This window comes from Chiloscyllium plagiosum, chromosome 10 (assembly GCF_004010195.1).
Source record: "Chiloscyllium plagiosum isolate BGI_BamShark_2017 chromosome 10, ASM401019v2, whole genome shotgun sequence".
Classification (NCBI taxonomy): Eukaryota; Metazoa; Chordata; class Chondrichthyes; order Orectolobiformes; family Hemiscylliidae; genus Chiloscyllium; species Chiloscyllium plagiosum.
In genome coordinates this window covers 49,480,945-49,493,352 of record NC_057719.1, presented here as the reverse complement: position 1 = coordinate 49,493,352, position 12,408 = coordinate 49,480,945, and the positions used below count along the sequence as shown (strand labels likewise).

At 41.1% G+C, this 12,408-nt stretch overlaps 1 long non-coding RNA gene across 2 annotated transcripts in view; it reads left to right on the top strand.

Annotated features, from left to right (window-relative positions):
• LOC122553633 overlaps positions 1 to 12,408 on the top strand; it is a 59,697-nt gene that overhangs the window by 7,994 nt on the left and 39,295 nt on the right. For both annotated transcript variants that reach the window (XR_006312774.1, XR_006312775.1), the window contains exon 2: positions 7,610 to 7,658. This is a non-coding gene — a long non-coding RNA (uncharacterized LOC122553633). The remainder of the gene's footprint in view (positions 1 to 7,609; positions 7,659 to 12,408) is intronic.

Genomic DNA, 12,408 nt, shown 5'->3' with positions numbered 1-12,408 from the left:
ATAAGATCCCCCTCAGTCTCCTACACGCTAAAGAAAAAAGTCATTCTTCCTGTAGCAAGGTGACCACAATTGAACACAATACTCCAAACGCAGCCTTCTGAATGTCCTGTACAACTGGAACATAACTTCCCAACTTCTATACTCAATGCCCTGATGAAGGCCTGTGTGCCAACAGCCTCCTTCACTCTCCTGTGTATCTGTGACTCAAATTTTAGACAACCATGCACCTGATCTCTAATTTCCTTTGTTACACTACACTCCTTAAGACCCTCTCATTCATTATTAAACTCCTACCTGGATTTGGCTTTCCAAAATGCAAGACGTGACCCTTACTTATGTTAAACTCCACATGTTATTTCTCAGCCCACTTCTGCTGCCGATCAAGGTACTGCTGCAATTTCTGGTAATGTTCCTCATTGGAACCCTCCTATTTTAGTGTCATCTGCAAACTTACTATCCTTCCAGCCCGGCACCGCCTTCCTGGCCTGCAGTCTTCTTCTTGACCTCTCCGCCTCCATCCTACTCCGACCTATCACCCTCACCTTGACCTCTTTCCACCTATCACATTTCCAACGCCCCTCCTCCAAGTCCCTCCTCCCTACCTTTTATCTTCTCCTGCTGAACACTCTCTGCTCATTCCTGAAGAAGGGCCTGTGCCCGAAACGTCGAATCTCCTGTTCCCTGGATGCTGCCTGACCTGCTGTGCTGTTCCAGCAATAAAGTTTCAACCTTTATTTTTATTTCAGCCATATAAATACTGTGGTGACAAGAGCAAATCAGAGGCTAAGAATGCTGTGCAAGCCATTCACCTCCTGCCTCTCTAAAGCCTAGCCACCATTTACAAGGCACAAATCAGGAGTATGATGGAGTACTCTCCAACTCCTTCCAACTTCTAAATTCGATACAATAACAATACCTGAGTTGGTGGCTGCAACTGTGAAATCCAGTGATGAAGTTGCTCATTTTCAATTTCTCCCCAGCACCTCCATGCATTCTAGTTCTTAATTATCTGAAATGAAGAACAAAGAAGAGTTCCGTTGTGGTCTTAGGTGAGGAGAAATTAAGAAGTGTGTACTCACATTATTGATTTGTAAATCAGTGGAGACTGAGAAATGAGCAAACAGTAAGATGAAGAAGTAATGTCAGGTATGTGGCTGATGATGGCCAGTATCATCTCCTCAGTGGAGTTAAAAATAAAGTTGTGTCCTTCCTCCAGCTGTTATTTTTTGTTGTTTTTCCTTGACCTCCATCTCCAATTTCATAGAATCAGTACAGTGTGGAAGCAAGCCATTCAGCCCATCTAGTCCTCAGAACTCTCCAAAGAAATTCCCAACTAGATCCACCCCATTCCTGTAACCCTGCATTTCCCATGGCTCACCCACCTAGCCTGCACATCCCTGGACGGTATGGGCAATTTACCATGGCCACCCCACTAACCTGCACATCTTTGGACTGTAGGAGGGAACTGGAGGATCTGGAAGAAACCCATACAGACATGGCAAGAATGTGCAAACTCCACACAGACAGTTGCCTCAGGATGGAATCAAACCCAGGTTTCTGGCACAGTGAGGCAGCAGTACTAACGACTGAGCCACCACGTCAGCCTAATTTCTACTGCAAGAATCATAGAATCTTTACAGTGTGGAAGCAGGCCATTCGGTCCATTGAGTCAACACCGACCCTCCAAAGAACATCCCATCAAGTCTCACCCCCTTATCCTGAAGTTATTGTGTTACTGACATAACGCCTAACCCTGCATATTCCATGGTTAATGCACCAAACTTATACATCCCTGGACAGTATGGACAATTTAACATGGCCAATCCACCTAACGTGCACATCTTTGGACTGGGGGAGGAAACCCACACAAATATGGGAAGAATGTATAAACTTCACACAGTAACCCAAGGGTAGAAGCGAACCTGGATACCCCAGTGCTATGAGGCAGCTGTGCTATCCACTAAGCCACCGTGCTGCTCCAAGAAAGAAGGAAGAATGCCAGTTGTGTTTAAAAAGTTTGACTGATGCTGTTGCTGGATAGCTAGCTGCCAGTCTCTCAAAACTTTGAGTTATGGGTGTGTAGGTGTTTCATGGGTTTTTTTTTTCATTTTAACCTATCGCTTAATCAACCTGTTCAGAGATGTTATTGTACATCTCTGGAGCAGATGGCACTTGAACGCAGGTCTCAGGGTAGGGATACAAGAGGGCCTCTAATGGGTTCTTTAAGGTCTAGTTACAGGTAAGTCCAGGTTTCACTGCAAAAACAGCCTGTTCCCCATCAAAGGCAGGGTCATTGCCAGCCAAAACAGGCTGCTGTCCAGTAAGCCTGCTTTTCATGTATTTTCCTCCAATTGCCTATTGCCATATCCAATTAACTCTTTATTGGAGATTGGTGATGATGATCTGGTTTGGAGATGTCATTCTTAAGCCTGGCATTGCATTCCACCCCTTGATACCTTCAAAACAGATGATTAAGATCTTACATAAGCATATACATGTTGTTCAGTAGTCACAAGCTGATTATACATGGGATAAAGTTGAAATTGGCTCGTGACAAGTTATGCATGGACTTAATCAATTCTCTGGTTTTTCCTTCACTTTTATCCATTTGTGGATATTTCTTCAGCATTTCCACCATTAGTCTCCAATTGTAATTTTTACTTCCTTCTCAACAAAACCACATTTGTTGATTTGTTCATTTAGTTTGTTCATGAATTGTATATCAGTGCATTATCATTTAATCTAAGTAGGTGTACATCTGAGACCTATTCTTCACTGCCTTTTCACCTTGCATTCCTACATGTTAGCTACTTCACATGTAACAACCACCTCTACACACTTAGATTGATATCCCAAGATCATGCCATGCATTCTTGACTTTCAGGTAATCTTTTCAAAAGATCAAAAGATTAGTGGGCGGCACGGTGGCACAGTGGTTAGCACTGCTGCCTCACAGCGCCAGAGACCCGGGTTCAATTCCCGACTCAGGCGACTGACTGTGTGGAGTTTGCACATTCTCCCCGTGTCTGCGTGGGTTTCCTCCGGGGGCTCCGGTTTCCTCCCACAGTCCAAAGATGTGCACGTCAGGTGAATTGGCCATGCCAAATTGCCCATAGTGTTAGGTAAAGGGGTAAATGTACGGGAATGGGTGGGTTACGCTTCGGTGGGCCGGTGTGGACTTGTTGGGCCGAAGGGCCTGTTTCCACACTGTAAGTAATCTAATCTAATCTAAAAGTTGGTGGAGGGTGCTTATGTATCGTTCTTGCCTGGTCCCAATGTGGTTGGTGGCCAAATCAACCAATTCAGTTCCCTTTAGAAATATCATGTAAGCAAAGGCTCACATATCTCCAAAAGACAACTGTTAATTATTGACTTTTATCAATATTTTAATTTTATTGGATATATGCCATTTCACTACACCTAAATGAGTTATTCCCATCTGCATTTTTAATGTTGTGTCACTGTTTTTTCCTGTTACTATACCTTTATTCTAAGTGTGGCCCCATGAATTACTATCATAACTGATTCAAGAACTTGGGAGAAACCCTCTGTCCAGTTTTTTTTCAAACTGCCTGTTTTCACAATCGTTTTAAAAGAGACAAACATTATTACTGTGTGGTTTCAAGCATTACCAAACTTGCTTGTTTTGTCTTTCTTACAAAAAAAGTACATTCAATTTTCTCAAACGTAACATGCTAGATTAGACTCAACTTCTCTACTTTTAAAATTATTCCAAATTTAGAATTGACAACAATAGACTAAAGGTTCTTTTGAGTCCAGCCTCTGCAGCATTGTTGGGCTAACAGCTTTCATTAGTGGTCAATCAATTTTTTCCCAAACCATCTATCCCACTTTTTTCCTAATACAAATTAAACCACCTAGGCTGTTTCTGTTGGCTCTTGTTTTAAATTAAAATTTAAATATTTAAATTTATTTTCCATTCAAAGTTCAATTGAATTTTCCATTGCATGTTTGAACAAGCAACTTATATCAAGTAATTTTATCAATCCTAATTTCAGAAACAATTACATCAGACTTGGTGTTTTACACAGTGTTCTTATATTGAAAAAAAAAGTGAGTGTAGTCAGTTCAGGATTGTCCTGATTTCGAAGACTTTGTTTCCAAACGACTTCCAGCTTCCTTGCTGTGTTATTGAACTCTGTTCAAAAATCCAAACCCCCCCCCCCCCCACAAAATCCACTGTGCTTCAGAAAGAAGCCCAGCGGGTTCATAATTTCCAGAATCACACATCTCACCACATAGAAGGTGTGTGAGAAGATTTAAATTTGTCAACAGAAAGAGTTAACTCTGCCAGTTTTTGGAGGGACAGGACCCAAGTAATCAAATGATGTAATGTCCTGCTTTCATGTACATTAATCAAAAAATTGTCAAAATTCTTTGATTATTTCAAGCTGGCATTTTAAATTTCTATTGTCTTAAAGAAAACCTTTCTTAGTTCTTTCTTTTAAAACGACCTTCAAAAAGAAACAATACAAGTATATGCACAAAACATTTCTCATTCCAAATTAGAGTTCAAATTGAATGTCTCTGTTTTGAGAACAAGCTAAATCATTTTGTTCACAACATTTTTGTACAGCAGTTTAAAAGAGCATTTTTTTAAACTTTGGAATGAAGTAAGATTTGCAAGTCTCGAAGCTATGATGCTTTCAGACTACTTGTTTTAGTATTGATTTTAGTTGAGTGTAAAAGATGCTCTCCATGTCACTGTCATGGGAACTCTCTGTGAATACAATTCAGTTTTCACAGAGGGCTTCTTTAACTTTACTGGGGAAAAGGGGCTTGTTGATCACATCTCTAACTGTGCTGAGCATTTCTACTCCTTTGTCCATCCCTTCCAGCTCATGGGTGATATTACACACTGGCTTTGTGTCACTACACAGGGATGAAACAGTTGTGGAAACATTGTTAAATGCATTTTCAAGGTTCCTTGCCTTGTCTTTCAAGATAACAGTCCCAGCTGCTGTCTGTTCATAAATTTTTCTGGCATGTTTTGAATTTTGCAATATTGAGAGTGAAGTCCATTTCATCATCGATTTCAGCATCAATATCCTGTCGCAATATTGGGTCTATCTGCAGTCTTTTCCCCATTATACATTATGGATACCATGCATTCCTGATGGCAATCATTTTTATCCTGCAGCTCTTTTACCAATTCCTACAATTTTCTATTTTCCTTATCCAATTGTAAAGCATACAAATGGGCACCATAAGCTAACTTATTGCAGACAGTTTCTAACTCAGTTGTTCCTTTTGTAACCTCTTTCGAAAGTCTATCAAGATTTCTCTCATAATTACCATCGCGTATTTCTACAATTTCCAGTACAGCTCCTGCTGATCACTGTAACTTTTCCATTATCCGACCTACAAATCGCATTTTCAAATATGTCAGTGACATGATAACTTCAATTAAAGACTGCTGCATCTCACAGCTTTCCAAACCTAAAGCCAATTAAACCATTACTCCTATCATAAATTTGTTAGTTAGATAAAGAAAGCATTTAACCACGACAATTGGGGATGGTTCACTGATACTAGAGGATAAACAGGCTGTCGGCATGGAATGCTTTGTCATGTTTAAGTGGTGGGGGCAGCATCCTGCACTCCAGCCAAGGTGTTAGTGAACTCATCCCTTTGTCTTCTTCCTGTTTTCTTCTTGAACATTTCAAGGGTGAAGTATAGCACATTAATATTAGGAACGAGTCTGGATTGATAGGATTGATGGTAGGCAGGTGGTTCTGGTGTGGTGAATTGAGCAGTAGATGAGACTTGTTATGCCTCAACAAGCATCTACCTTATGGTAAGATATGACATTTGAAGATGAATTTACTGACATTGACAATTTATGTGAGATCATTGAACTTCTTGCATTCAATTCTGGTCCTTGGAAGTACACCCTGGCTATTTACGTCTCCACTACTTCTTGCCATTCACTTCTGAGCACGTATCGGCATGCTCTTAGGCACTGTGTGAGGATATAGGACATCTCTCCTTTCCAGTCTTCCACCAAGGTCTCTGGTGCAGCATTTGAAAATCTTGGTGCATGGTCAGCCATTGTCAATTCTTCTACATTACATCATTTGCAATGAATTCAACAATACTAACACCAAAATCCTGAACTGTAGCTATATCCACAAGATATGGACTGCAGCAGTTCAAGAAGGCAGCTGACAGTCACCTTCCCAAAGAGAATAAATGCTGGCCAAGTCAGCAATATCCACAGCCTGTGAACAGTTAAGAAAAAATATTGAAAGAAGTCATGACTAATTCATGACTTGATGTTGGACAGATACTCACCCAAACCTCTCAACAGAGTTAGGCTTTGTTGGATCTAGGCATGGAAGTAGGAGAGTGGGCAGAAATCTCTCACTATTGTAATTGAAAGTACCAATGCAAGTGGATTGCAGTCTTGGTGTAACTAAGTTGATTGCAGTCTTGTGGTGCAGAACTGCAACCAGACATTTTGTCCTTCCTAGTCCCAAGAATTTCAGGGTTGTATATGGTAGTATAATATTGCTGAGGTGATCATTACTTTCTGACTTCCCCTGAGCTAAAGTGATGCTCTTAACTGTGGCTGATTGATGGATCAATACACAATGAAGATAGAATGTATTTTGGAAGTTCAAGCATTGCACCAGAAGCGTTCGAGCATACATTCAAAAATGGTGTTTCTATTCCAGTTGCAAGTTACTAATGATGAAATACTGGAAGGTTAATTAATATGTGAAAACAATTTTTAGACAGCCTTCTATTAATTCATGTACTCTGTGAAAATATAGAAACTTCACAGGGGAGTTCTCTTTTCTAAAATAACTAGTATAACTGTAAGGCATCTGTGGATTATCAAGTAATTTACTGCACGAGGTGAATTTATTGTAGACAATTGGTTTGGAGGAAATTTTAAAAGCTATTGGCCATAGGGCTCATAGACTTATTTCACTATTTTTTTTGCAGCAAGAATTGATGTTTGTATTCAAAATGTTCCAGATGTTATGAACTATCATCATTTCTTTAAACAAAATCCATCTATAGTTCTCAGTCTGAATAATTTGATTCCCAGTGTTGTAAATTAGTGCAGTGTTACAATCTGTCCTCCACTATGCCCCACTGCATCTCTTGATAGCTGTTCAGTCCAATGTTTATGATAATAGATTGTCACCTCCCCCTTCCCATATCTGAAATACAGAAATCTTACTAAAATGAAGGAAAATGACAAAATCATAGATGAACGGACTATAACATTACTTGCAATGAAACCCTTAGTGAATTTCTGCAATGCGTTTGTGAAGTTAAATATTGGCAGGTTATGATGAAAATGCTTAATTAGCACACAAGCATAAGGTCCAGTGTTCAATAGTAACTCACTCACCTTGCATAACATGCCACAGGGAAAATTTTCTGAGCTGTTAGGAACCTTTTCCATGAAAAACATATCAAACAATCATGTGTTCTTGAAGCCATGGATTGGCTTTACTCTTTCCAGTGTGAGCACAAAAGATTTTCCATGTGGTTGACTTTAACTCCACAGGTGTTAAAACTCAGAAGGTAATGTACCCCGTTAAAGCTGACTTCTTATTTAATTCTCACTTAGATCTACAAGCGGAGGAGATGCCTACATAAACTAACTAGATGCCTCATAGGTAAGTGAAGTTTCATAGTATATCATCATTTTTAATTGGAAACTTGGGATTCTAAAGTAGACAGAACCATGTCCAGTTTTATGTTTGATTTGTATTTCTCCATTTGTATCAAAAAGGGAGAAACATAGATTTACTTTCATTTTAGATTTTGAGTTCTGAGAGTTTGGCTTGGCTGAGTTTGCATGCATTTAAATGATTTGTTTACAAAAAAAATTGATGTGAATAATGCAGTGCTTTCAAAAACAAGGGTAAACAAGTTATCTTTTGAAAAGAAAGACAGACCATCCAGAAGGTCAAAGAGTGTGCAGATTTCTTTCAGAGAGAAAACCCATGTGACATCAGTGCAATTTATCAATTTCCAAACAGTCAGGGTGGAAGAAAAATGGTCCTGAGTGGGTTAGAAGTTAGTAAGAGGAAATCTCCAGAAACAGAATGCTTTCATGTATCAGAGAGGAAGATATCCTACGGAGCTGTTGAATACAGGAAGTGCATGCTAAAATAGGACTGAGTGAGCACGGCTTTGAAATGGGGAGGTCATGCCTAATAAATGTGTTAGAATCTTTGAGAAAGTAATGAGCAAGTTAAGCAAATGAGAGCCAGTGAACACTATTTGGATTTACAGAGGCCTTTGACAAACACATAGGATGCTGCTAAATAAGATAAGCACCCATGAGTGTTAGGGGCAAGGTACTGGCATGGATAGAAGATTGACTGACTGGCAGAGAGTGGGAGTAAAGTGCCTTTTTCAGGATGGCAGCTGGTGTTTGGAGTTCTACAGGGGTCAATGTTGGGAGCATAACTATTCATGTTATACATTAATGATCTGGACGAAGGAACTGAGGTTTTTGTTAGTAAGTTTGCAGATGGCACAAAGACAGGTAGAGGGACAGATAGTGTTGAGTAAGTGAAGAAGCTGTAGAAGGACTTTTTCAGGCTAAGAGAATGGACAAAGAAGTGGCAGATGGAACATAATATGGAAAAGTGTAATGCACTTTGCTAGGATAAGTAGAGGCATAGACTATTTTCTAGATGGGGAAGAGCTTCAGACATCTGAAGCACAAACGGACTTAGGAATCCTAGCTGGGCATTCTCTTAAGGTTAACTTCAAGTGGCAGTTTGGAAGGCAAATGCAACATTAGCTTTCATTAGCTGAGAGGGCTAGAATACAAGAGCTGGGATATACGTAGGAGGCTGTGTACAGCTCTGGTCAGATCGCATTTGGAATTTTGTGAGCAGTTTTGGACCCCATATCTAAGAAAGAGTGTGCTGGGGTTGGAGGGGGCCTGGAGGAGATTTATAAGAATTATCCTGGGGATGAAGGGTTTGTCATATGAGGAGAGGTTGAGGACTCTGGTTCTGTACTTGATGGAGTTTGGAAGGTTGTTGGTGGCAGGATTTCATTAAAATTTGCAGAATACTGAGAGGCCTGGATAAAATGGATGTGGAGAAGATGTTTCTACTAATAAGAGAGAATAGGACTCAAGGGAACTGTGTCAGAGTGAAGGAACGACACTTGAAAATTGAGATGAGGAGGAATTTCTTCAGCCAGAGGCTGGATAATCTCTGGAACTCATTGCTGTAGAAGGCTGTGGAGGTGAATTCATGGAGTGCAGATAGATAGGTTCTTGGTTAGTAAGGGGATCAAAGCTTATGGGGAGAAAGCAGGAGAATGGAATTAAGGAACATAACAGCCATGATCAAATGGTGAAGAACACTCAATGGGGTGAATGGCCTAATTCTGATCCTTTGTCTATGGTCTTATTGAACACATATTGAAGAGTAAGATTACTGTGTTAGCAGTTTGTTGAAGTCTCATCTGAACAGGTGTTAAGTAAAGAAATAACATGAAGTGAATTCATAATTTTGCCAGAAAGGAGGTAGGTACAGCTATGCAAACTAAAGAAGGAAATTTGAAATGGAGACAGGAGCCCATAGGTTTGCGTATCTATGAGATTGTTATTGAGAGTAAAATGGTTTTCTGATATTTGAAATAAGATGGTTTTAAATACGTCTTATACAGTGTAAAATACATCTTTTGTATGCAATAAATTTTAATGTTCCTTTGTTAAAAGTACATTGGCAACCTCTTGTGCATATGCTCAATGACTGACTGTCCTGGTAAACAAATTGCAAAATAATACTTGGGTTAATCAAGTTAGTCTTCACCTTGGGATTTGACTTGTTTAATATTACTATCATCTGGGATCATCATAATACACAAAACAGCCCCAGATACCTAGGTCGGGTCTCACAAGGAAATTTGCAATTTCATCTTCCGACCTGAAAACCCCTGACCATCTGTTAACTGTTTTCTGCTGACCCTTCCTTTACTAACAGCTGGTGACATTCAGCTGCACAAACTGTTTCTCTTGCCCAGCAGCCAGCAGCTACTTTCCAGTTCTGGTACCTTGCCTAAAAGTGGATATACTCACCAAACAGGGAGTGCAGTGGAGGTTCTCCTATGATCTGGGATAGTTGGACCTTCTTATGAAGAGAAGTTGAGGAGACTGGGCTTGTTTCTCTAAAACTTGGAAAAATGAAATGAATGCAAAAAGGATATTTCTCCTGGCTATGAGATCTCAAACCTACAGATACGATCCCAAAATAAATTACAAACCACTCAGGACTGAGACAAGGAAGAACATCTTCATTCCGGTGATGGTTTGGAATTCTCTATTCCAAAGAGCAGGGGAAGCTCAGTCTTTCAGTGAATTTAAGACACAGACTGATAGATTTCTAGTTACCAATGACATCAAGGATTTTGGGAATAGCCTGAGGAATATGAGGTAGATGATCATCCATAATCTAGATTGCTGGAGAAGGTTGAATGGGCTGAATAGCCTACTCTTGCTCCTATGTTCCAGTTAATTTAGTCATGCAGCTGACAGCATGTAAATAAGGCTAGAGGGCTAAAATACTCTGATCTAAATATTAATCCATTAAGTACATTTAGTATTAGTCTTTCCCTCTCTCTCTCTCTCTCTCTTGTATCTTATACTCAGCCTTCTTATGTAACTTTGGTTGGAACACAGAGTAATGGGAAAAGAAGCTTTCATACTATTTCTGTGGAGATTCTATGCAAGGTCAGGGATAGATTGGGAAGCACCCGACAGAATTGATGGTCTAGTGCAGTGGTTCTCAAAATGTGCTCCATTAACCAATCATAGTTCATAGGTTTCCTCAAGGTGAACCTGTGCTGATTCAGAATGCATGGCACTGACAAACGAGGCCATATGAGGGAACAGGTCAAAATCCTCACCCCACCACTTGCATGATGCCACACAACCAGACTGGCTCCCACATGTGCAACTCAAATTGAGTAAATGTTGAGTAACAACAATATACTTCTACAAACACGCTCCATTACTAATAGATTGTACAATTGCAGGATTAGAATTTTGGAATTGGCTGGAAGCAGTGAGGATGTACTTATTGACTGGGGAGCCTGACATGAGGTGGAAGCTCTCTGTATTATTAGACATCACCTCATTGATGTCTCATCAAAAGCACTTTGATTGTTTTCATGAATTCTGTTGTATCTTCTTTACAGTAGCAAAACAAAACAAATTGGGTAGGACTGGCAGGTTGTCCACAGGGGTCTTCTGCCCAACCTTACTGGTTCATGGATATATAAAAGTTGAGAGCCACTGGTGTATGTTTCCCGGCCCCCAATGCCTCATCTTTACCATGGATATTCAATCCCTCTACACCTCCATCCACCATGACCAGGGCCTCCAAGCCCTCTGATTTTTCCTCTCCCGATGTCCCTAACAGTACCCTTCCACTGACACCCTCATTCGTTTGGCCGAACTGGTCCTCACCTTTAACAATTTCTCCTTCGAATCCTCCCACTTCCTCCAGACCAAAGGGGTAGCCATGGGCACACGTATGGGCCCCAGCTATGCCTGTCTCTTTGTTGGCTACGTAGAACAGTCGATCTTCCGACACCGGCACCACTCCCCACCTCTTCCTCTGCTATATTTATGACTGCATTGGTGCCACCTCATGCTCCCGCGAGGAGGTTGAGCAATTCATCAACTTCACCAACACATTGCACTCTGATCTTAAATTTACCTGGACCATCTCTGACACCTCCCTCTCCTTCCTGGACCTCTCCATCTCCATTAATGATGACTGACTTGACACTGACATTTTCTACAAACCCACCGACTCCCACAGCTACCTGGATTACACCTCTTCCCACCCTACCTCTTGCAAAAATGCCATCCCGTATTCCCAATTCCTCCGCCTCTGCCGTATCTGCTCCCAGGAGGACCAGTTCCACCACAGAACACTCCAGATGGCCTCCTTTTTTAGAGACCGCAATTTCCCTTCCCACGTAATTAAAGATGCCCTCCTACGCATCTCGTCCACATCCCGCACCTCCGCCCTCAGACCCCACCCCTCCAACCGTAACAAGGACAGAACGCCCCTGGTGCTCACCATCCACCCTACCAACCTTCGCATAAACCAAATCATCCGCCGACATTTCCGCCACCTCCAAACAGACCTCACCACCAGGGATATATTTCCCTCCCCACCCCTTTCCGCCTTCCGCAAAGACCGTTCCCTCCGTGACTACCTGGTCAGGTCCATGCCCCTCTAAAACCCACCCTCCCATCCTGTCACTGCAGGAATTGTAAAACCTGCGCCTACACCTCCTCCCTCACCTCCACCCAAGGCCCTAATGGAGCCTTCCACATCCATCAAAGTTTTACCTGCACATCCACCAATATCATTTATTGTATCC